General features: G+C 42.3%; 1 long non-coding RNA gene across 2 annotated transcripts; it reads right to left on the bottom strand.

The window, feature by feature from the left end:
* Positions 1 to 244: 244 nt before the first annotated feature.
* On the bottom strand, positions 245 to 23,719 carry LOC308590936. 2 transcript variants are annotated; one of them, XR_014009947.1, is made up of 4 exons: positions 23,367 to 23,719; positions 13,868 to 14,186; positions 2,548 to 2,636; positions 245 to 753 (listed from the first exon to the last, which is right to left on the bottom strand). It is a non-coding gene; the product is annotated as an uncharacterized lncRNA (long non-coding RNA). The 2 variants fall into 2 exon arrangements; XR_014009946.1 differs by lacking the exon at positions 13,868 to 14,186.
* Positions 23,720 to 24,236: the final 517 nt, after the last annotated feature.

Genomic DNA, 24,236 nt, shown 5'->3' on the forward strand with positions numbered 1-24,236 from the left:
TTGTACACGATAAGGATTCCGCGATCTACCAGGATCAGCCAGGGATCTACCGGTAGATCGCAGTCTACTGGTTGGACATCCCTGCTCTAATATTTAATGCTTGAGCAATTTGAGTATTCTCTGTGTCATCACTTATGACACTTTGCTTAGAGGGGAAGCAATTTAAGATTCCAAAATGGCAGGATGCTGATGACAGCGAGTAAAGAGAGAGATGGAAAGAAAAGAGTGTTCTCATTGGGCAAAAAGAGACTACAAAATTAACAATCAAGTTGTTTTGCATTAGCTTTTACAAAGTTAAAAACTTATAATCCACCAGTTTCTTTGTTGCTATTCACTTTGTCTTTTACCAGCTTGTTAACTGCATCACTTTGATGAATATACACATGCATGAATACATTTATAAATGGCTATCACTCATTTGCAAGGCTTTGAAACATTGCTGAAAGTTTAAATGACGGGTAGCATTTATTCATGCTGCAGTATGCTGCTCAAAGTTTTGATACGGGATTAAAAATAATAATAAGAATGACATTTGGAGTTAAAAGACGACATCTTGATTAAAGCCAGAACAAATTGCTTGGCATAGGTTCAAGACTCTTTTTTGCATGCCCTTCAAGTCTTTGATGCTCCCCTGTTGTCTCCCAGGCTTGCAGTGGGAGGAGTCAAATCCTGTGGCAATGATGTAATTTCATAGAATCATAGAATCGGAAGGGGCTCCAAGGGCCATCTAGTTCAACCCTCTGCAACATACTTCTGCAAGTCAAGTGGGATTGGGGAGAAATTCAGTTTGCATTCAAAGGGAAACCTGGCTAATTTGCACCAATTGAAACACTTCTTTGAAGTTTGGACAACTCCGAATTTTGAAGTGCAGTTTTACAGTAATGTAAAGTATACAAAAATGCCTGTACTAGGGTAAAGTATGCAGAAAAATGCATACACTAGTGAACATAAGATACAAAATGCATTATTTTAGGGAAAACAGCTTGTAAAAATGTGCATATTGTGATAAATCTGCCCTAAAATGCTGATGAATTTTCACGAAGACTTTGAAATAGCCACCCCAAATTGATGTTGTGATGTAGAGAACTGAATTTAAGATAGGGAAAAAAATAGAAACTGAGCAAAACCAAAGTCAACAGGTTCACCTATTCCTATCCCTCAGCCATGCAGCTGTGTTCTCAGGATCCACATGACTCAGTCATCAAAACGCTAACCCATATTCCACCTCGCCCAATTTAATTCAGGTTGACTCTTTCTTTCTGCCAATAACCCAGCCTCCATTCCAGCACTGATGAGACCCCTATCTGCCTAGCAAGATTGACACATTCTGTACCTTCAGACTATGCCCTGAGAATGATGCAGTCCTTTTAAAACCGACATTGAACTACACTAGCGCTTGGCACCAACTGCACTATACATTTGAAACACGCCCCTTGAAACTGTCAGGGCTTCCCCAAAGATTCCTGAGAAATGAAGTTGGTTGAGAAAGGTGAGAGTTGTTTGCATTCCCATTCACAGAGCTACAATTCTCAGAGTTCCATGGGAAGTGATTGCTAAACCATTCAGAGAATTGTAGCTCTGCCAGGGGAATGGAAGTCTCCTAACAACTCTTAGCACTCTTAACAAACTACAGCTCTCAGGATTCTTTGCGGGAAGCCAAGCGTGCTTAAAGTAGCATGATACTTCTTTAAACGTATAGTGCAGATGAAGCCTATGTGTATGTGGGGGTGATCACTGCTCATGCATCTGAAGGAGACTCATGCCTATAACAAGCCTTGCCACAATAAATCTGTTGGGTTTTCACACATGCCTATTTTGTGTTTGTTGTTGCCGCTCTTGCTGCTGCAGCAACACTTGTGAAGGATACACAGCTGCCACCCCAAATGGCAGCCCTACACTGTCTCCTCCTCTCCTGTTCCCTGCAATGTGTGCTATCCATGCAGTGACATCACTGCTTGGCAACACTCTTTGCCAGTGCAAAGGGCAGCCAATGAAGTTGACTGAGGGCAGGGAAACTTGGGATGTAACAACATCGTGAGTCTGGGGAAGTGAGGAGGAGAAAGGGATGTGGGTCTGCTGCTTCCAGCAGTAGCCATGAGACCCCCATAATGTCAAGCTCTGGTCTGACACAACTGCTTTTTAAAAAAGCTTGCTTCTCCTGCTAACAGTCAACTCAATAATGACCGACACATATCACCCGAAGATATGTCATTTCATCTCTGCGGGTGACATCTCAGTTGATCAAACAGTTGTCAAGTTGTTCACCGTTTTGATGGCTATTAAACATCCCTTCCACAGCTAAATGAGTACACTTGCTAGCAACCCTCCAGCTATTCATAAAGAGATATTATGTTGGTGAAACAAGACCTGGCTGAACATTGCCTGCTCCTGAGGGCTAAAAGGGACTTAAAAGAAAACCCTTCCATAATATTTTGCAAGGGATTCCCCCACTCTCTTTCTCCCCCTGCTCACTCCCCACATACAGACTTTGAGCCCAAAGGCAAAATAACTTTGCCATTATCTCCCTTGGAACATGCACTAACTCACCACTATTTCTGCAGGGCTGAGCTGTTCGTGTCAGTGGAGTCGTCCGGGTGAGCTGGAGAATATCAGAGAGGGTCGCCACTCCTGTTTGCCTGCAACAGAGCCATGTCAAAAGCTTCTCAGTAATCAACAGAGCTTAAAGAAAGTCTCCGATTAGGCTTTCCTTTCATCTTTCTCTCTCCCCTTCCCCTCCCCACTGGTGTTAGCAATCAGCCCTCCAACTCTTCCGCTCTCTTAACAAATTTTGATTTATCTTTTAATCAGGGGATAGGCTGTGCCATTTTTTTTTATTTTTTTTTTTACTGCAGCAGAAGTTATTCTTGGATGCAAGAGTTTCAGTATTGCCACAGTGGTCGATTAGCCCAGGAGTGAGTGCTGCAGAAGGGATTGCTTCTGAGCGCGTGTAAAATAATGCCACACCAAAACTTGTCCTCCTATTTCTCAGCAGTTTCCTTCCCCCACAAAAGAGCTTTATATAATTTGCCTCATTTGTAGGGCATTGAAAATTGATTCAGAATGAGATTGAGCATCCCTTCTCATTGCAAGGTGGTCAAGATTGGTGCCTGTGTTTCTCTTTCCATTGGGCATTTCTCCAGCACTAGGCCCTCTCCCCATCTGTCCATGCTTCCTGATCAGAAGAAGCCCCTTGGGAGACACCACCTCCCCTGCGATTTAATCAAAGTTCAGAAAACTGGAAAGTTATCTACCCAATGCCTGTGACTGGTAAGCCCACTTATTTTGTTTTTAAGGAAAGTCCTCCCTTTTACCTTAAAAACAAAATCTTTCCACTCTTGCTTCTAGAAGAGAAAAAAAGAGTTCACATGCATGCACAAACCCATGCAGAAGCCAAGGAACAGCTATCAACATCATGGTGGGCAGGTTCTTTGCCTTTCTGTGCACTTTCTGAGTGCCAAAGCATTCCCCCCCCCCCCAATATCAAGCAAAGAAATCTGTGCTTATCCAGCTCAGCCCTAAAATCCATGATCACTGAAAAATTAAACTTCTGTCCAATGCCATTCTAGTTCAGACTCAGGTCTTTTGGCAAAGCTGTGTTTGGAAACCTACAAGACCCTCTCTAGAAGAATGCCCAGGGCATCTCCACACATTCCAAAGAGCCAGTAGTGACTACAGTGTTGGACATAGACTTAGAGTAATCCAGGTTCAAATTCCTGCTCAGCCATGATGCTCACTAAGCAACGTTGGGCCAGTCCACAGAAAAGTCCACAGTTCTCATGATAAAAGGGCTCAATAACAAGAGGTTATGGAACAGTTATTTATCTGTCTACCACCTTCCACAGACATGTATCAAGGTGATGTACAAAATCCAATAAAAGTGGCTACCCCCCCAGTTAAAAACAACCCACCCACCCACCGCACCCAGATCATCAGATAAAATTTTAAAAAATACAAAAGAGACACCCATGTTAGAGATCTATCCATCCAGCTTGTAAAACAAAACAAAATGCTTTCAGTTGTTTCCGGAAGTTAAAGATAATAGACAACTGTTATATCTCAAGAGAAATGCAATTCCACAGAACAGGGACAGTCACACAAAAAGCCCTGCTTTGAGTTCCTGTAGAGTCTGTTTCTGATGTATTTGGAACTTGATGGAGAAGTGCTCCCACAGACCACAATGGCCTACCTGGTATATATGTCGCCTGGGCCTGACCTGCATAAGGTGTTTTATGTTAGTACCAGTCACCATACCCTCCAACATTTCTCCAATGAAAATGGGGATATCCTAAGGAAAACTGAGACATTCCAGGATCAAATCAGAAACCGGGACAGCTTCTCTAAACTGGGGACATCCTTGGAAAATAGGGACACTTGGAGGGTCTGCAGTTACATGCATGATCATGTAGCCATCCCCACTGACATAATGAAGGCTTTATTAGTAAAAATATATGCAATGAATTGGGTTGAAAAGACAACAGGGAATCAGCACAGGCTCAGATACATTGGTGTAATGTGCTCCTGGAGATTCACACCTGTAAGGAGAAGAATTGTGTCCTTAGAAGATTCCAAATGGTCTTGAAAGGTGACCATGTGTAGCACGCATTGCAACAAGTCAGCATGAGGCAGAGAAAGCACAAATTAGTGCTGTGTGTCCCTTGGTCACTGCAAAAGTAAGGTAAGCTCAACAGAAACGCTGCACCCCACCCAAGTGAATCTTCATCAACATTTTCTTTCTTATTTCCCAATGTTTAAATCAGTTTCTTTTCTCATTAACTGATGGAGAATGGTTAAAAAATAAAATGCAGGATGTTTCTGTTTTTGTTTTTTTGGTACAGCACTAGCATGAATGGCAGTTGCAAGGTCATCATGACAGCTAATAATTTTCCAATCTCTGACACTAGCTTCCTGTTTGGCTTTGAGACATCTCCTTAATCCTTCTTTATCACAGTTGTCCTGATAACAACTTTCTTGCCTCTTGAGAGTGCTTTGAAGATTTATTGGGTACTGGTCTGATAGTGCTTTGAAGGCAAGAGCTCTATACACAAACTCTGGGGCTGGATCTGTAATCTTCTAAAAGGAAAACCTATTTTCCCCAGCAATGCAACTGGTAAAAAAAAATCAATAAATATATTAACATTCAAATGCTGCTTTGTTCTATTTCCATTAAACTTAAAGCTCAGCTCAATATCTGAATTCACACCATATAATTAAAAGGTGGTGCAGTGGTCTAAACCACTGAGCCTCGGGCTTGCTAATCAGAAGGTCAGTGGTTTGAATCCCCTTGATGGGGTGAACTCTCATTGCTCGGTCCCAGCTCCTGCCAATCTAGCAGTTTGAAAGCACACCAGTGCAAGTAGATAAATAGGTAACACCGTGGCCGGAAGGTAAATGGCATTTCCGTGTGCTGCTCTGGTATCGCCAGAAGCGGCTTAGTCATGTTGGCCACATGACCCGGAAAAACTGTCTGCAGGCAAACGTCAGCTCCCTTGTCCAGTAAAGCGAGATGAGCGCCACAACCCCAGAGTCGTTCGCAACTGGACTTAACTGTCAGGGTTCCCTTTACCTTTTATTAAAGCACAATGATATCACTTCGAACAATCATGGCTTTCCCCAAAGAATTCTGGGAGCTGTAGTTTGTTAAGGGTGTTGACAGCTGTTAGGGTACCCCTATTTCCTTCCCAGAGCTATAGTTCCCTGGGAAGTGGGATTGAATGTCAAACTACTCCTAAGAACTGTAGCTCTAGAAGGGAAATATGGGGTCTCCTAAGAATCTTCAGCAACTACAGCTCCCAGAATTCCTTGGTGATAGGAATGCAGCCTTAATAACTGAGAACCGTAGGACCAGTTTTAGAATGTATGCAAGTAATGACTGCAGTGTGGGGGGAACTTGAAGGTGATTCATCATAGATCAAAACATCATAGGGAGCACTCTTGTATCTTCTCATATCACCTCAAGTACCAGTCATCAAGGATTGTGAAATCAAGTGATCCAGGTGTACTTGTTAACTGATCCTTGATAAGTCTCCAGTACACGTTTGAAAAGTAGTGTGTGCTTGGGTTGGCATAAAATCAGTGATTACTTTAGTAGGGCTCCCCCACCTCCAGCAATGAAACTGTTTGACAGGAGATTCAGGACAGACAAGCACTTCCTCTTACATCATTTAACTGATTTGTGGAACTTATTTCCACAACATGTGATAGCCTTTAGTTCAGACCAGGGTTGGGGAACCTGTACTTCTCCAGAGGTAACTGGACTATCAGCCACAGCTACCATGTGGGTGATGGGAGTTGTAGTTCAACAACCCTGGCTTAAATGACTTTAAGGAAGACAGTTAAATTCATGAAAGCCAACTGATGACTACAAGTCATGATGGTACTATGCAACCACCACAGTCATCATCCCACTGCAACATTTCTGTGAGCAAGGCCTAGTGTCCAGGCTGATTGCAATCAGCCTGAAGTAGTGATGAGAGGATTTCCTTCTTTTTATTATTCTGTTCTTCCTCTGGTTCATTATGAGCTATGTTCCACTCTTCCTGAATTCCAGTTTAACCAGGGGAATATGTAAAACCAGTTTAAGAGTTGGAGCATATGTATGGTGCTGCAGCGTCTAGTTGCTTCAGTTAAACTCTTGCATCTTTTCTCTCTGCATCTCTGCCGAGTACCTTGTCAGCTCTGTATGCTTATATTTGGACATCGTTGAACTCTAACTACTGTTTTGAGAACAGAAGAAGATCCAAAGAAAGGTGGTTTTAAAACCTGTATACATAGACATCAGCACTGACGTTGAAATTACATGCTATATTCTTAGGTGTTATTTACTTCCCTTTTGGGAAAACTCCATGCAAAACTTCTTTCATGTTCCTGAAATAAAAGCTTCTTAACTCTATACTTAACCTGTCCAAAATGGAATGGTGACTTCTACAAAGGCCGGGAAAGGTTCTAATCTATAATTTGCAGGAAATAAGGCTGGTTCCGTGTTGTGCTTTGCAAGAAACTTCATTACTCCACTGCATTCAGAAGCTGCCCTTTATGTCAGAAATACTTGTGTTGGAACATAAATAAATCTGATCTAAATTAAAAAAGGTCTTCCATGGTATATGAAAAAGATCTTTCCTACCTTCCTCTTCTACAGTGCCTGAAATATTGAAGAGTAATTGGTAACCAAGACTGCAATCCTAATGCCTACTTAGTTGAGAGTAAGTGTCATTAAACTCAAAGGGGCTTACTTCTGAGTAAACACTTGTAGGACTGCCTGAATTAAGCTGGTTCCCAAATGTGATGTTCACTTGCAGTGGTGGCTAGTGTCCACTGGGACTGGTGGAAAGGAAGGCAAAGAAGTCCACAGTATATGCAGCCTGAGCCATTCATGGGCAGAGCCAACTAATTTTAGCTTTGTCCCTATCCTTCTCCTTGCTGAGGTCTACAAGAGCAACACTGAGATTGATGAGGAAGCTAATAGCCCGTGCCATTGCCTGAACTGGATGTAAGTAAGAAGGAAGTCAAGTGGGGGCTGGCTGGGAGCAGACTGTGGTTGCTGGGGATGTAGAGCTCCATTTGCCTTTATGGACCAAGCTCCAGCTTATATTTAACTATTGTACTTTATATGATGGCTGTCTACTGAATACTTTATCTTGGAAAGTATTGCCTTTGTGGTGACATCAGATGACAGAAAAGCCCTAGTTGCAGTGGTAGAGCTGTAATGGTTCAGTCACACAGATGCAATTAATAAGAGCATAAGAAAAGCCCTGCTGGACTAGACCAGTAGGTCTGTCTAGTCCACCATGTTGTTCCCAGAGCCCTCTTGGAAGCCCATGAGCAGAACACATCATGACGCTATTGTGACCAGATGTTAAGAGCTACTGGGGATAGAGCAGGTGCGGGGAACCTTTGGACCTCCAGATGTTGCTGAACTACAGCTCCCATCATCCCTGGGGATGCTTATTGGAGATGATGGGAGTTATAGTTCAGCAACATCTAGAGGGCCAAAGGCTTCCCCATGCCTGTAATAGCTCAAGGGACCCTTAGTACATGACTGCTTCATGCAAACTGAACTGAGCCACCTGAACTTCCATTTGGAATGTCTTCCTGCACGGTAAATTGTCCTCAGATCCATATTAGCCCTGTACACTTACCCTATACAATGGGTCCTCCTAGACAGGAGACACTATCAAAAGACCTCATGTTTAGACTGGGACTTGGCTTATGTAGCAGTGATCTTTTGGGCTCTGATGCCTTTCTGTATTCTTCTGGATCACTGGACTCTTAGAAGCTCTCTATGGTGATTCACAAAGGCATACATGATTCTAATGAAAGCTTGCTTAGGGAACCCCAGGTTTCATTTTAAAAGAGATGATGCTTCTAGCTTTCAAGGGACAATGTTTGCTTATATGAAAGGACATCCTGATGAACCCATTTCACAAACAATACATTCTAAATACTTTACAGCGGAATGGTTTCCAACCTGCTCAACAGAGTTTCCTTGGCAAGAGGGCTGCACATGGCTGAAGGACATTACTGACCTTCCAAAGTGCATTTTAAGGGCATAGTTTAATTGCACAGAGTGATGGCTTGGACCAGGCACACCACATGGACTGGAAAAATGCTCTTTTAGAACATGTCCCAGAAACTACTGCTGCACATTGTAGAGATAACTCATAAATGCACTCTCCAGATACTCTTGAATTCCAGCTCCCGCCAACCTTGACCACTGACCATGCAGACAGATGGAAGTTGAATTCTAATACATGGAGGGACCATTACGGTTACCCCTGCTGTAGAGTATTCTGGAGCACACACTTAATTTGTATGTGATATTTAGCCAAGTCTATTATAACTATTTGGTCACCACCTAGAGTTGGGATGGGTAACTTGTAACCTTGTAGACTTTGGTGGACTACAACTTCCATCATTTTAGCTGGCCATTCTGGCTGAGACTGATGGAAGCTGGAGTTCAACAAGATTGGGAAGCTACAGCTTCCGTAGCCCTGATCTAGATTATGCAACACACAGGGCAATGCACAGTCAACAGCAGTTTTGCAGACAACAAAGCAAAGCAAAGACTGGGAAGCTACAACTTCTGTAGCCCTGATCTAGATTATGCAACACATAGGGCAAAGCACAGTCAACAGCAGTTTTGCAGACAACAAAGCAATGCATAAAGGGTTCCTCCAGAGTGAAGCAGTTGAAAACTATTGCTTCATGTTCAGGGCATTTTTTTCTTTTGTATTGGGATCTGCAATAGGGAGCCAAACAGTTTAATTAGGGGAGAAAAGCACATTTTTTGTCAAGCAACCAGAGCCATCTTCAGATAGTTTTGCACTTGAACATGGCGACCTTTGGCTCCATAAGGCTGTTGTGTAAATGCAACATTTGTTGCCTATTATAAACAGGGATGCTCAAGTGGTGAAGTAGGCACTCTGGAACATTTCACAGATAACACTCTTTTTTCTGAAGAAAAAAAAATCCCTCTCTGATCTGTTAATCATGCATCACAAATTGGTCTGGAAATTGTCTACCTAGATATTGGCTGAAGGCATCCAGTACTCTTTCCCCCCTCTTTTTAATGGCAAACACATTTCAGGAGAGCTTTGGCAGGGGCTTTAAAAAGCAAACACTATTTTACTTGGAAAATATTAATAACCTTTATGGCACCTGCCTTTTGATCTTAAGAGAATCATTAGACAGCTTCCACGGCTGAAGCCTTTGCGGTGCCTTCTGAGCAACAAAAGAGATTAATAGATGATCAGAGAGTTTCTTCAGCTCAGCTAGCTGAGCAGCGGATAAGGATGGAAAGAGGCTACAGGTGTTTCTCAGGGCTTTTGAATACACCGATGGAAAAGCTTCCTCTGGCCTTCCACACACTTGCTTTCGGCACATGTCAAGACTTGCACCTGCAGCACCTCTTGAATTTTGACCTAAAAGGCAGCAGATTCAACTCATGTACTGTAAGAACCCTGCTGGATCAGATAAAAGGCCTAGCTAATGTACTTGCTTAGTTCTTTTCTTGTATTTGTATTCTATCTTTCTTCCATCATAAAACCCAAGACTGCATACAAGTGGTTCCTAGAGATGCACCCACCCTGGCACTGATCAGACCCAGACTTGATCAGCACTAGGAAGGTAGTGGCCTCATGTGCTTTCAAACCATGTCCTGGGACCTATTCTGTTTTCCACAATAGGCAATCAGATGCCTATCAAAAGCCCTAAGTAGAACATGAATATGAACGTATGAGCACAAGAAGAGCCCTGCTGGATGGGTCAAAGACCCATCTAGTCCAGCATCCTGTTCTGACAGTAGGAGCTTCTGCTTTTTGCCCCCAGCACCTGACATTCAGTGGTATACCACCTCTGATCAATGACTAATAGCCACTATTGACCTTGTCCTCCAAAGCAACTGACCAACCAATGGAATGAGCTGTAGGAAAGACTCTGGCCAAAGGAAGGAAGGGAGACAACTCAATGTACCCTCTGTCTTTTACCCAGTAGGTTACAACAGGTAAGATGATACACTTTGGCCTCTGCAAAAGCTTCCATCACAGACTTGCTTCCTGGTCTTGACTTGTATGGAAACTTGGGTCACATCTACACCATACATTAAAATATGTCTTCTTCTCAAATATCCCATGAACTTTAGCTTAATCCGCACAGAGCTACAGTTGCCAGCACCCTTATTAAACCAAAGTTCCCATAATTATTTGGGGGAAGCCATGTGCTTTAATGGTATGGTGTAGATGTGGCCTTGGTCCCACTTGCATTCCTTCTTGGCTTTGGCAGGGGCTGGGTCAACCAGAACCCAAGTTCCAAGTCTTTTGCACTCCCCTCCAAAGTCCCATGATGGATGCATCATTCTATCATTCTATTCCTCTTCTTTATCGTCTCTGGCATACCATTATTTGCTCACTGATGTACGTCAGGGGTAGCCATTTTGGTGCCCTCCAGATGATGTGGCACTACAGATCACTTCAGCCCCAGCTGATATGGGCAATGGCCAGTGGAGAGCCATTACTTCTTAATGTAGACCAGCCTTTCTCAACCTGTGGGTCCCCTGATGTTGTTGAACTACAACTCCCATCACCCCTAGCTAACAAGGCCAGAGCTCAGGGATGATGGGAGTTGTAGTCCAACAACATCTGGGGACCCACAGGTTGAGAACCTCTGATGTAGACAACCCTGAGCTAGATGGACCAATGGTCTGATTCAATGTAAAACACCTTCCTATGTTTCTATATTCACCTAGATCAGGATTGACTACAACATGATTCTGGCCATTGAGTCAGATCCTTATTTCCCTTACCCCTCTGTGGATAAATTTGACTGGTGGGTGGGGCTCAATAACCTCAGCCAATGAGACATTTTGAAGCCCCCGCAACCAGTTGATTGCTGGGACTTCAAAGCAGGGCTCCCCTCACAGAAAGCTCTGCACTGTCCTTTGAAGTGCTACCAGTTGTTGGTGCTTCAAGAAGTCTCTTTTTTTGCCCAGTCATCTTTTTACCTGCCCACATCTGATGTCATTAGCAGACTACACTGACTAGCAGTGGCTCCCCAGGGTTTCAGAAGGGGGCATTCCAAGCCCTACCTAGAGATGCTGGGGATTGAACCTAGACTCTTCAGAATGCAAAGCTGATGTGCTGCCACTGAGCTATGGCCCTTCCCATTGCTTAAGGATAACACAGATTCCCTTTAATACTCTCCATGTTCTGAAAACTTGGCAGAACGCCATTTAACACCCCTCTCTAGCCAAACGGAAACACCAAGCAATAAATACAGAATTCTTAAATGGGAGGGGAAATGGTGGGATTAGATTTGGTTCTGCAGACTCCAAGCCCAATGATCTGCTACTAAGCTACAGACGAGTTGTTCCAGCTGCTCAGACCGGTGCGTCTCCTTATTCCCTCCTGTGATTCTACACATGCAACACTTTGTCTTGTTGTCACACACAAAGAGGGGGAATCGCTCAGGGAATTGGATTGAAGCCACATGTTAAATTGCTTGTGCAGCTTCTGTTATTGGGGCATCAGGCCTTGCCTGCTTCCCATGATGGGGACATCTCAATCCAATCAGACATGTTCTTCATGATAGCGGTTTCAATCCAATTCAAAAGAAGAAGAAGGTGGTAGGGTGGGGGGTGGGGGAAGAGAAGAGAATGAATGAGAAGACAGATTTCATATATTTTCCCCATTTGCCTTTGTCACAAGTTCAACTGTTTCCCTTAAACACTCCCATCCCCTTCAAGACATTTCCTGCAGAAGAACATTGTGTTATTCAGACACAGGAGCATGGGAAGTTGTCTTCTACTTAATCAGACCATTGGCCTATCTGTTCAGTATTGTCTACACCAGCCATTTTTGGGGTCTAATCTGGCCCGCTGGTCAGTTTAATCTGGCCCCTGTGGCAGTTCATTTCCTGGGGTAAAATCCTAAAAAACCCTCAACAACTTCAATCCTAAAAAAGGCTAACAACTTTGGTCGGTCCTTTGGTCAGCCCTCACGGACCTTCACTTCATCAAATCTGGCCCTCTTTGGAAAAAGTTTGGACATCACTGGTCTACACAATGGGCAGAGTTTCAGACAAAGGGCCACATTTCTTCATATGCAACCTTCCAGGGGCCACATGCCAGTGCAAGGTGGAGAAAGAAGCAATATCAAAAGTGGGTGGAACAATTATTATTATTCATTTCATTTTAATACCACTTTATGTTTTAAAGAAAAAAAATCTCAAATCTGTTTACCATATATTTAAAGATCAAATGAAACAAAGAAGAATGAGGAAGAACAAAGAATGAGGAAAGTCAACTACAAAGTATATATTCAAAGAAAAATAATTAACATAAAAGAAAAACATTACCTTTAAGATCTCAAAACAGAACATTACGAAGGAGGTCGGTCAACTACAGAATGCACATTTAATGCAGCAAAGTTGACTAAAGCAATACCTTAAACATTTCAAAAGAAAACATGACTAAAGGAAGTCAAATATAAAGTGCACCTTTATAATAGCATAATCAACAAGAGAATAAACATTATCATAAGCATAGAGCATATCTGCTACAGTTGCTGCCAATCCTGCCAATGGTGGTTCATGGTGATTGGCAGCTGTGGAAGCTCAGGCTCAATGACCTGGGTCTGCACTAAATGACAGCCAGGGTGGTCTCTGGCCTCTTCAGCAGCCTCAGCTTTGGGTAGCTGGAGTCAGACAGGGTCCTGTCCTCCCAGGGAAGGTGGAAAAAGGCCTCCAAGGCAGTGAGCAGGTCTTCTAGGACCTTTCTTAATGGATGCATTTATTCATCTATCACATCATTATCTTTCCTCCAAGGAGCTCTAGGTGGCATAAATATGTCTCCTTCTCATTTCTGTCCTCACAACAACCCTGTGAGGTAGGTCAGGCTGTGAGGAAGTGTCTGGTCCAAGGGGATTTGAACCCTGGTCTCACAAGTTCTAGTCCACAACTCTAACCACTATATCACTATTCTGGCTCTCTTGTTGATGTTGGTTCTTCACCCTAACTAAAATATGAGACGGAACCCTTAATTTTAGGTTTTCCCCTCATGACTTTGATAAATGAGGTTTCAGGGCACATTCAGCTGTATCCAGTGGGGGTTCTACTCTGAGTAGACCCATTGAAATTTATGGATATGAACTAACTTGTATCTCTTCATTTCAATGGGTTTACTCCAAGCAGAACTTAGTTGGTTGCAGCACCTTGCCCTTCCTCTTTTAAGACACATCACACAACTTCTTACATTAATATAGGTTTTTATATGGTGATGATCAGAACTTTGTTAAAGAAAAGGAAGTGTGGGGAAGGTATGCAACAAACACCTGCCCCTGTAGATTTTTTTTTTTAAAAAAAAAATGATTATTTTTACCTTGGAATGAGGTCCGTTTGGTGGATTTCAATTCAGGAAGAACAAGAGCCTCAGCTGGATCTATGGACTGTTTCATGTAAGAGTCCATCAATATTTCATACTATTATTGTCTCTGCCTCCTCTTAGTTTCCTTGTTATCTTGCACAATGAGGAGGGCAGGGAGCTGCAATAAGATACATCAGTGGGAGAGTGTGAAGCGATGCTTCAGTAGCAGGGCGTTAGGCTTCTGATGCCAACAAGCCTCTCGACCTTGACCTCCTTTAAGTGTGTCCTCCCTTGGAGCTGTATAATTAGAATATAGATCTTTCTTCTTGCTGTACTGTGAATGAGGAAGTGGGACAGCTTGAAAATGAAACTGGCATAAGAACGAACAGGGAGGGGTGAAATTGCAAATTTCAGTTTCTCTCTGCTTCTCAGTTTTTCCAGTTTTGAGTTCAGCCAGCATAATTCTGCACAAATTTGCATTTTTTTTAAAAAAGGAACTGTACACTCACAAGAATCTAGCAACAATTTAGTGCACATTTATTTTAATATACACCTCTAATAAACATATTTTTGCAAGCGGTTTTCCTTACATTTCACACATTTTGTATGTTATTTGCCCTTTTAGCCACTTTCCCACATGATCCTTTCATTTTTCTCTCCATTGCTAAATTAGACCAGTGACCCATCCAATCCAGTATCCTGTATGCATGGTGGCCAAACAGATGCCCACAAAAAAGGACATCAGTGCAACAGCAATATTTCCACTTGCGATCCTCAGAAAATGGTCTTCAAAGGCAAATACTCTCAAACACTGGAGGCAGTACGTATATACAGCCATCATGGTTAGTAGTTGCTTATTTGAATAAAGAGGATATCATTCTTAAATAAGATTCAGGACACTCTCAAGTTCATCGTCACAGATTCCAGGGAGGTGTGCAACAACAAAACACAATGTAATAAAACATCACATCAACACCACACATTCTTCATAGTAAGATAACTGAGAAGCAACATAGCTACAAAGTTATAAAGCAGGCAGAGACAGTAAAGCAAGTCTATTTTAGATTCCTTAGGGAGGGTGCTCCAGAATTGGGGTGCCACCACAGAAGAGGCCAAACAAAAAAAATCAGATCTTTTATTACCAAAGTATCAGAATATTTTCCAATCCCGACAATCTCACACTGACCTATTTAAGGTTCACCCTAGTTAAAATTTACCACTTTAGCATTAAAAACACATTAAAAGCTTCTAATAACACTCACTATATCAGTAGAGTAATAAGCCTTCCCAAACTGGCCACAGCCATGAGATGATTGACCCAGCCAGTAAATGGGTGCCCTTGGCTTTACCTCTGCACGTCAATCAATTACAGTCGTCAATCATGCCCAAGTACTGCCTGCCTAAGCAGGTCTTACTGCTTAATCATATAACTGTTGAGCTAATACCATTCATATTTCTGGCCTTAAAAAACTCCTCTAGGAATTCTCATCCATTATGGCATCAAAATTAACGAGATCTTAAAGTGTGCACTATATCACTTGCAACTTAATACTCTGCAAAATGGAAAACATCAAAATTGAGCATAATTTATCACTATTTACATTTGCTTGTTAATTAGCAGTTCTCATGAATGATCAAGTAATTGAGAATAAAGAATTTTCTTCTTTTCCCAGACAAGTTTATGGATGGGAGTGGATGTTCCCGCCTAAGTGTTTACCTGAGAGCAAGTTTATGTATCAAACTTAAGGGAGCACTGAGCCCCAATCATTTGCAAAAATGTGTATATTAATCAAAACTACATACGAAACCACATGATGGGAGAAATTTGCACTAAATTGCTGCAGGAATGCGGAGAACTGAATCTGTGACTGGGGAAAAAAAAGGGAAAACACAGAGAAGCTAAGATTGACAGATTCATCCATCCCTAAACCCTATATTTACTTCTCAGTAGACACAGATTGGATTGCCCCATAAAAGACATAAATGATCCCCTCCCCAGTAAAGTGTGATGTATCTACGCACCTCAACAAAAGCAGAAGATAGGAAACAAACTGCATTAGCTCTAGAGACGACTTTATGAAAATACCAGAGAAGTGTGGTTTTGGAAGCAAATCTATATTGTTAGTCACTCAGTGAGAACGATGTAGACAAAACATTATTAATGCTAACTATGTCTGGATTGCACATTCAACCAAGATAGGAGTCAACATGTTTGGTAACATCAAAGGGAACCTGATACCTGAAAGTATAAGAAGATTAACGTTTACAGTGATCTGTAGGTTTGGCTGTTCCAGGGAGACTAACAGACACAGCCAGGAGGGACACTTAGTTATAAATTGGCATGGGAATCCTCTCATGTGCTTAACAAAATCTGGCACTGTATATAAACTCATATTTGAGGCCTTTTCTTTTAAAACCCCCTACTACAAGCCGCGGAGAAACGTGGTCTATAATGCTAACAGACAAAACAGTGAAACGTGAGCTGTTAAGGCTTGCCTAAGTTAGACGGGTACACCCCACGGCATGAAAATGTGTCAGGGTTTCTGAAAGAGGGAAGGGGTGGGTGAGTGAAGGAAGCATATAGCCAGTGTTTGCCATTCCTTTCAAAAATAAAGTTTTCTGTGGGGGACTTTAAATAAGGAAACCACTTGAAGACTTCAGCTCCTGCAATGTGACTTTCAAGGATTTTCCAGGAGATTCTGCTATTGAGTGATTTAGGGCCCTTTTACGATGCATTCAGGAATATTTTGCACTCGTGATGGTATTGGGGTGGTTATACACAATACTGCTTTCAAAACAATTTGTGGCTGCACTTCGGGGCATGTCCTGCTGCAATCCTGTCACTTTTTATACCAACAAATGTTCCAGGTTTTTCTTTGTGTCCTGCTTTTGCTGTGCATAGTTCAATAGCTCCCCTCCAGAAGGCAATAAGGCAGTAACATCAGAGAAGTATCTCAGAACAGCTAATAATGTGTGGACGGTCCAGTATAAATCCATCACTCATGCACTATCACTGCATCAATGATATGTTGCAGAAAATATATGCAAAAATCCCCCAGTCTGTAGCAGCCCTTACGCAGCAATTCTGTAGATACTTTACACTGGAGTAAGCCCCATTGAATGGAATGGGGCTTTCTTCACAGTAAGATAGTGCCTTTATGACCTACCTAGCTGTAGCCCACAGCTAATTACTTGATCGGTAGATTTCGGAATGATTTGCCATAGATTAGCAAGTATTTCTGATGCTAAATGGTCAAACAGTAGCAGCAACTATAGCTGTGCAAACACTATACCTTTAAAGCATATTTGAAGCACAATCTTTCCCCTTAATGAATTCTGTAGTTTGTTAAGAGTTGCTGGGCAAACTACAGCGCCCACAACACTTTGAGATAAAGGCTATGTTTCAAATGCATTTTAAAGGTACAGCACATCCAGACCTTAAATTATACTGCTGAAATTAAAAGCACTTGAGGCAAGGAGTGTGGGAGGAGGATCATGAACTTCATTCCAATCTGTTACTCTTGAACAGTGTTTGGCTTCAGGGCCTGGCTGTTGGATCCCATGATTCTAGTAAAAAACCCCAAAACAACACACCAAAACATGAAATCTGCCCACCCTTGCGATCAGACTTATCTCTAAGTAAACATAAATAGAATCAGGCATTAACATCTAAGGTGATTCAATAAAACCAAAATGCCTTTGGGATGTGCCCTGCACTCAGTAACTCCAAATAAATGGAAAAACACAGTGCCAAGTTTCCTCTCCCATCCCCCACTCACCTCCTTCTTGAGGAATGATATATAGATCTTTTTAAAAAGATCTATATAAGATGGAGCCAATCTGCTCCCACATGTTGCTACCTACCCAATTTGGCAACACCAAAGTATAAATTGACTATAACCTTGCTTTATGAACAGCTGCTGGAAATTACCACTCTGCTCAAAGATAATTGGCAATTAGTTAAACAACACTCATTAAACTCTTTTCTCCTGGCTCCGGCTGGTGCGAGTCAATCTTCCAAAATTTAAATTAAATAAAATGTTGTGCAAACTTGTTCCCGTATCTCTCTTGCTACCTGAAGCAACTCACTAGGAAAAGTATAATTTGCATTATCCTTTGAGGCAACAATGATGGAAGACTGCTAATATCTGGGTTCTTGGCCAAAGCTGGAATACTTGCTAGTCACAAATGCAGCCATGTTAATGAGAGATAAGAAACAGTTTCACATGTTGAATAAGATGTCAAAGTTAATTGATCCTCTAAGAATCCTGTTGAGATAAGCTAGTATTGTATCTATTTAACACAGTGTTTTGCAAGGTTCCTATCCTCAAGGAACATTCTATATAAATTTATATGTCATATCTGAAAGGTCTGGCTATCAGCCCACTTGAACTCAGAGCTGGACTACAACTCCCATCATCCCTGTCCATTGACAATACTGGCTGGGACTGATGAGAGTTGTAGTCCAACAGCATATGGCAGACCACATTTTCCTCATCCCAATCTTACAGCTCAAGCAACACTTTTAGCCCTTTCCCCATAGGTGTAGGGAACCTTTGGCTTGTCATAATTACAGCTCCCCATCAGCCCTGGCAAGCATGGCCAAATTCAGCAATTTCTGAAGGGCCAAAGGTTCCCTATACCTGGTTTATCTCAATGTTATACAATCATTCTGCAAACAAATCGGAAGGGAATCACTCATTAAAATAGCTGATATTGTCTATCCTCCTTACAAACTTTGTGTGAAGAAATCAGGGATGAATGCTCAATACAGCTTGTCTAGAAATCCTGTAACATCAGTGAATTTGTGTGTATGTGAAAATACCTGGAAGATTTCCACTGAACACTGAAACCTTTTTGACCATTGCATTGAGATCTGCCTTGTAAGGAGACTGTAGCCCTCTTCATATGTTGTGCCTGAAAAGGAAGTATCAAGCCATATATATGGTGCCTCCCTATTTTCCTTCATTGAATGGGGTAATTCCTACGATTTCATGAATGCAAGTAGAAGCCTCTGCATGGTTAGGAACCTTGCTTTATGAAGCAAACACAGGTAAATAGCTCCCCCACCCAAACCTTCCTAACTGACCATGGGATGATCAGGAACAGGATGTATGTATGTATGTATGTATGTATGTATGTATGTATGTATGTATTTTCAACAAGGGATGAAATTTCCTGATCTGATCTTCCCTTGAACTTTAACCAAAGCACAGGAAGTCCGGAAGACTACTTATCCATTGCCTAAGATTAAGATGGGTTTGCTAATTTTGTATGAAGGAAAGTCCTTCCTATTACACTTCTTAAAAAAAAAGAAAAGATTCCCACATTGATTTCTTTTAAAAGTTTTTTTTTAAAGTTTTCAAAATTTATTTATTTCTTTATTTTGGCAATGTATATAACACTTAATTACATTGATCTCTATCTGCTGTTTGTGAAGGTCAGTAAAATGCAAATATAGGTCAACTATAAAATCAGAATTAAGTTAAAATTCCTTCTGGAATAATGGAAAAAAATATGGTTTTTAGTAGCTTCTGGAAGTTCAACAGGGAGGGGCTGCTGATCTGACATCAGCTGAAACTGGGCCCACAATATTCAATGCACAGCTCCTGATGGATATGAGCTTTGCTTCTGAGGCATGGGAGACTATCAAGGAAAATGACAAACAGCTGTCAGGTGCACAGTAGACAGTCCCCCCAGCTTCCTGTGCTTAGAGAAAAGCCCAGCCAAGGATAGCATTGTGTTTTCTGAAAAGGGAGATGCCCTGCAAGGCACTAGAGTTCAGATCACCAGAGAGCTGCTTTGCAGAGTGAAAGAAAAGACCCTTCACAAACACTTTATGGCCACCTCGGTCAGAAGGTAAGCACAACAAAACTCTGTATCCCACCTGTGAGAACATCCCCACTTTTTCCTCCCCTTTCATAACTTTTGGATGCATTCCTTTTCTCATTAGTTGATGGATGGTAAAAAAGAACAGCAAGACAAGTTTTCACCACCACATTCTCTCTCACACTTGTACCAACATACATTTGAGGCTCCATGGTTGTATGGGGAAGGTGTGCCTCTCCAGATGTGGCTGGAATACAACTCCCACCCTCCCTGACTGTTTCACATACTGGATGGGTCTGATGGGAGTTGTAAGTACAACAACATCTGGAGGGCCACACGGTCTCCATCCCTGCTGTATCACTTGATTAGGGTTTCAAGTCATATTCCGCAACTGGCAATTGAACTCTTTCCTAGCCCTAGAAAGCTTTCATAGCCCTTCCTCCCTTTTTATCAGTCCTGCCTGCCCACTGGCCCCATGCAACATGATGCTTCTGTAAGTCCCTTGCATTTTTATAGGTCAGGTGACCACAACCCATACTGCAAAGAGGAGCATAATAGCCCATAATTGGAATGACTGTTGAGGAATGCTGTGGAGCTGCAGCAAGAACAGTGAATGCAGAGTAATGAGCTACCACACCACAACATTGTTTAAGAATACCTTTCAACTTTTAACAACTAGCTAATAATGTAAGCAGTGTTTTATTTGAAACAGGATAAATCCATTTGATGTAACTTCAGCTTAAGCATTCTGAACTGTCTGAAGTCTCCCCCTACTGGTTAACCAACACCATTTCCAGCATGGTTAACTATCTAGTTTACCTTGGAACATAGGGAGCTGCCTTATACTGAGCCACACCATTCGTCTGTCTAGCCAAGTATTGTCAACAATGACTAGTAGCAGTTTTCCAGGGTTTCAAACAGTGTTCTTCCACAACCCTACTTGGAGATTCTGGTGATTGAACCTGAGTCTTTCTGCATGCAAGCAGATGCCCTGCGGCTGAGCGATGACCCTAACTACAGCCATGACAACTACAACAACAATTAATATGTTGCCCATCTTCCTGGGTTGCCCCAGCCACTCTGGGCAGCTTCCAACAATTTATAAAACCACAGGAAAACATCAAACATTAAAAACTTCCCTAGACAGGGCTGCCTTCAGGTGTCTTCTAAAAGTCAAATAGTTGTTTATTTCCTTGACCTCTGATGGAATGACATTCCACAGGGTGGGTGCAGCTACTGAGAAGGCCCTCTGCCTGGTTCCCTGTAACTTCACCTCTCACCATGAGGGAACTGCCAGAAGGCCCTCATAATTAGATCTCAGTGCCTGGGCTGAACAACAGTAGTGAAGACACTAATTTAGGTATACAGGAGTTTAGGGCTTCAAAGGTCAGCACTTTGAATTCCCCTTAAAAATAAAAATAGAGGGTTTAGTCTCTGTAGGGAGGAGAAGGAGATGCCATGTAAATATATATATGAAAAAGTCAAATATCTAGCACCAAACCAGTTGTAAGAATTGCAGATAAAAAGGCAGTGCTAGGACTCCAGAATTCCATGCTTCCATGACTGGCTGTAGCAAAAAAGGACAAAGTTCTGTATGCAGGACATATGATGCAAATCAGAGATCAATTACAGTTTTGTGTAGGTGGACCTGTGGTGTGGGGGATTGTGCTCAACTCCACAAATTCTGTTACCCAACCAGTTCTCTGAACAGGACTCATGTCATTATGAAGGATCAGCCACAGATACTCCGAGAGTTTGTTATTCAGTGCACCAGCCAAATCAGTTGTAAACTGTTGGGCTTTCGGAGGATGTTGATGAGACGTGTTGATAAGTTAGAATGGTAGGAATGCAAACAATGTGACTCTGGTGTGTGTCACCAAATGCCAAGCCACCAAGGCTAGTTTTTGGAATGGTGCCTAGTTGTTACATACCCCTTGGTTGGCCGTAATGGACTTTCATTTCAAGCCATCTGTCTGCCCATTTTCATGAGTTAGAAAACAAGCACAGTGACAATCTTACAGGATGCCTCAGTTGACACATTTGCAGCATCAATATGTCAGCTCTAACTATGAGCCATGGTTCACAAGGCCAGATTTCTGATACAGCCCTTTATCATGTGAGGATGAGGATGATTTACCCCCAAAACAAGGTGGCTCATAAAAATTAAATACTGATAAAACAAATATGGCTAAAAACCTATCAAAGGTTGTCATTAAAAAGTAGACTATATATGGAATTAAAATAATGTCAAAAAGAACTACTGAACTGCAGATACTACTACCACCACCAGGGCTCCTAATAATAATAATAATAATAATAATAATAATAATAATAATAATAATACAGCACAGCATTATGAGCCCTTTCCTTACAAGAAGTCAGTTCCCCAAACTCTGCTGGAATAAAAATGTCTCCACCTGCGGGCAGAAGGGCAACAAGGAGGGAGCCAATTGAGCTTCTCTAAGAAGCGAGTTCCAAACCCAGGGAGCAGCCACTGAGAAGGCCCTCTCCCTTGTCACCACCAGGCATGGCTGTGAATGTGGACTGAGAAAAGGATCTCCCCTGAAGATCTCAGAACCTTTGTAGGTTCATATGGGAGAAGCAGACTCTTTTATGACTTTTTATTCTCCTTGCTTTTACTTGTTAAATTGCATTTGTATGTGTCTGATTCTATTTTTGTTACACATTAATTATTCCACAGGAAGCTGCATTTTACCAAGTCAGACCACTGGTCCATCTAGTTCAGAAATGTGTATGTTGGACGGCAGTGGTTCTACAGGGTTTCAGACAGGGAGTCTTTCCGAGTCTGCCTGGAGATGCTGGGGGCTAAACCCATGACCTTCTGCATGCAAAGCAGATGCTCTACCACTAAGCTAAAGGTAGCTCTCTGGATGTTTTTTGGACTACAACTCTCATCATGCCTTGCTATTGGTCATCCTAGCTGAGAATCATGGGAGTTGGAGTCCAACAATACCCGGAACACTACAGGTTTCCCACCCCGGCGCTAAGCTGCAGTCTTTCCCTCCTGCTTTTAGCATTTTTATTTCAAGATCCCTTGTAAGAGCTTGCCTAAAGGGAGGGGTAGCAATTAAAAACAATAATATAATATAATATAATACAATAATGCAACATCGAAGGACCTAATTCAAGATTTAATTTGTGCTGAGGCTTATTAGAATCTGGCCCTGTGACCTTTCCTCAACTGCAGAGATTGGAGAAGAGAGAGAAGATGATTGCAATACTGAACTGTGTGGGAAGCAAGGACTCAGCACTATTACCGCCCTGCATTGTGCATGAGAGCTGTCCCTTGGGATATGATATTCTGCAGCCTCACACCAGTGGAAAGGGGGCACAGCTCTTCTCACACATCCCTTAACATGTACACAATTGCTCCAGTCACTGAATGGGGCAGCTCATTCCTGCAGGAGCTCTTCATGCACAGGGGAGTACACATGGGGCACTGGATCCAGGAGCAAATATTTAGACATTCCTTCCTCTGTGGCCTGAAGTAAGCTGTTTGACATATGACCTCAGGTCCTCAAGGGAAAGGAAGATATACTAATCCCATTATTATTATCATCATCATCATCATCATCATCATCATCATTATTACTAGTAGACGACAAAATCTTTAGAGCATCACAGTGCTGAGGTATGGGGACAAAAGCATTCAGCTCCAACTCACCCACGACTGTTCTCTTTTCAAGGCAAGCAGAGCAAGACAGTCTCTCTGGAAACACAGTCAAAGCCCTGTTAACAGAAGCTTGAATTGTCCTTTGGAAGTGTCAAAATGGTTGACATCTATTGAGACATGACTTTCCGGCTCTGCTCTTGAACAACTCTTACAAACACACACTTGTAGTGATGGCAAAGCCTTTACACGCCCTGCACATTGCTTTTTAACTTCCTTGATTTGGAAGCAAACAATGCCATTCCCCACTTGATAGCTCAAGATGTCGACGCAGACCGATTCCCTGACACCTTGCAGCAGGGAAGAGATAAACACCCTGCTGTGGAGTTGCATGACTTTACAAGTGTCTGTGATTTTGCCAAGGGATATATTTTGCCCATCTCCCATGGCAGAGCGGTACCCCTCACTCACTTCTTTTAAGGGCTTTTGTGTTTTGACTCGTGACATGTGCTCTGGGCCACTCTGTCTCTTCCAGAAGTTCTTTCACCTGATATGGGAGATGAGAAGGGGAGGGGGAAGAAGAAGAAGAAGAAGAGAAGGTCAGATTGAGAGAGAAAAAAGAAATACAACCCCCACAACGAACAGCTATATGTGAAACCATTTCACTTACTTCTACTCTCTTCGGCCCAGCCATGTGTAAGGAAGGAGAGAACAATGGAGAAGTTCCAACTCAATTCTCCTGGCAAATCAGAGCCCCCTCTAGAGGAAGGCAAAGCAGTCAAGGAGGCATGTAAATGATCTCTAACCAATAACTCCAGTCTACTTGTGGTCTCCAAGTAGGGTCTGTGCAATCCCTTGTTCTGAACAGTAATGAATGTATGTAGTGCTATGTGCTCCACAAGCAGAGCACTGAAAGATTAGAGA

The sequence above is a fragment of the Podarcis bocagei genome, assembly GCF_964188305.1.
Source record: "Podarcis bocagei genome assembly, chromosome: 7".
NCBI classification, from domain to species: Eukaryota; Metazoa; Chordata; class Lepidosauria; order Squamata; family Lacertidae; genus Podarcis; species Podarcis bocagei.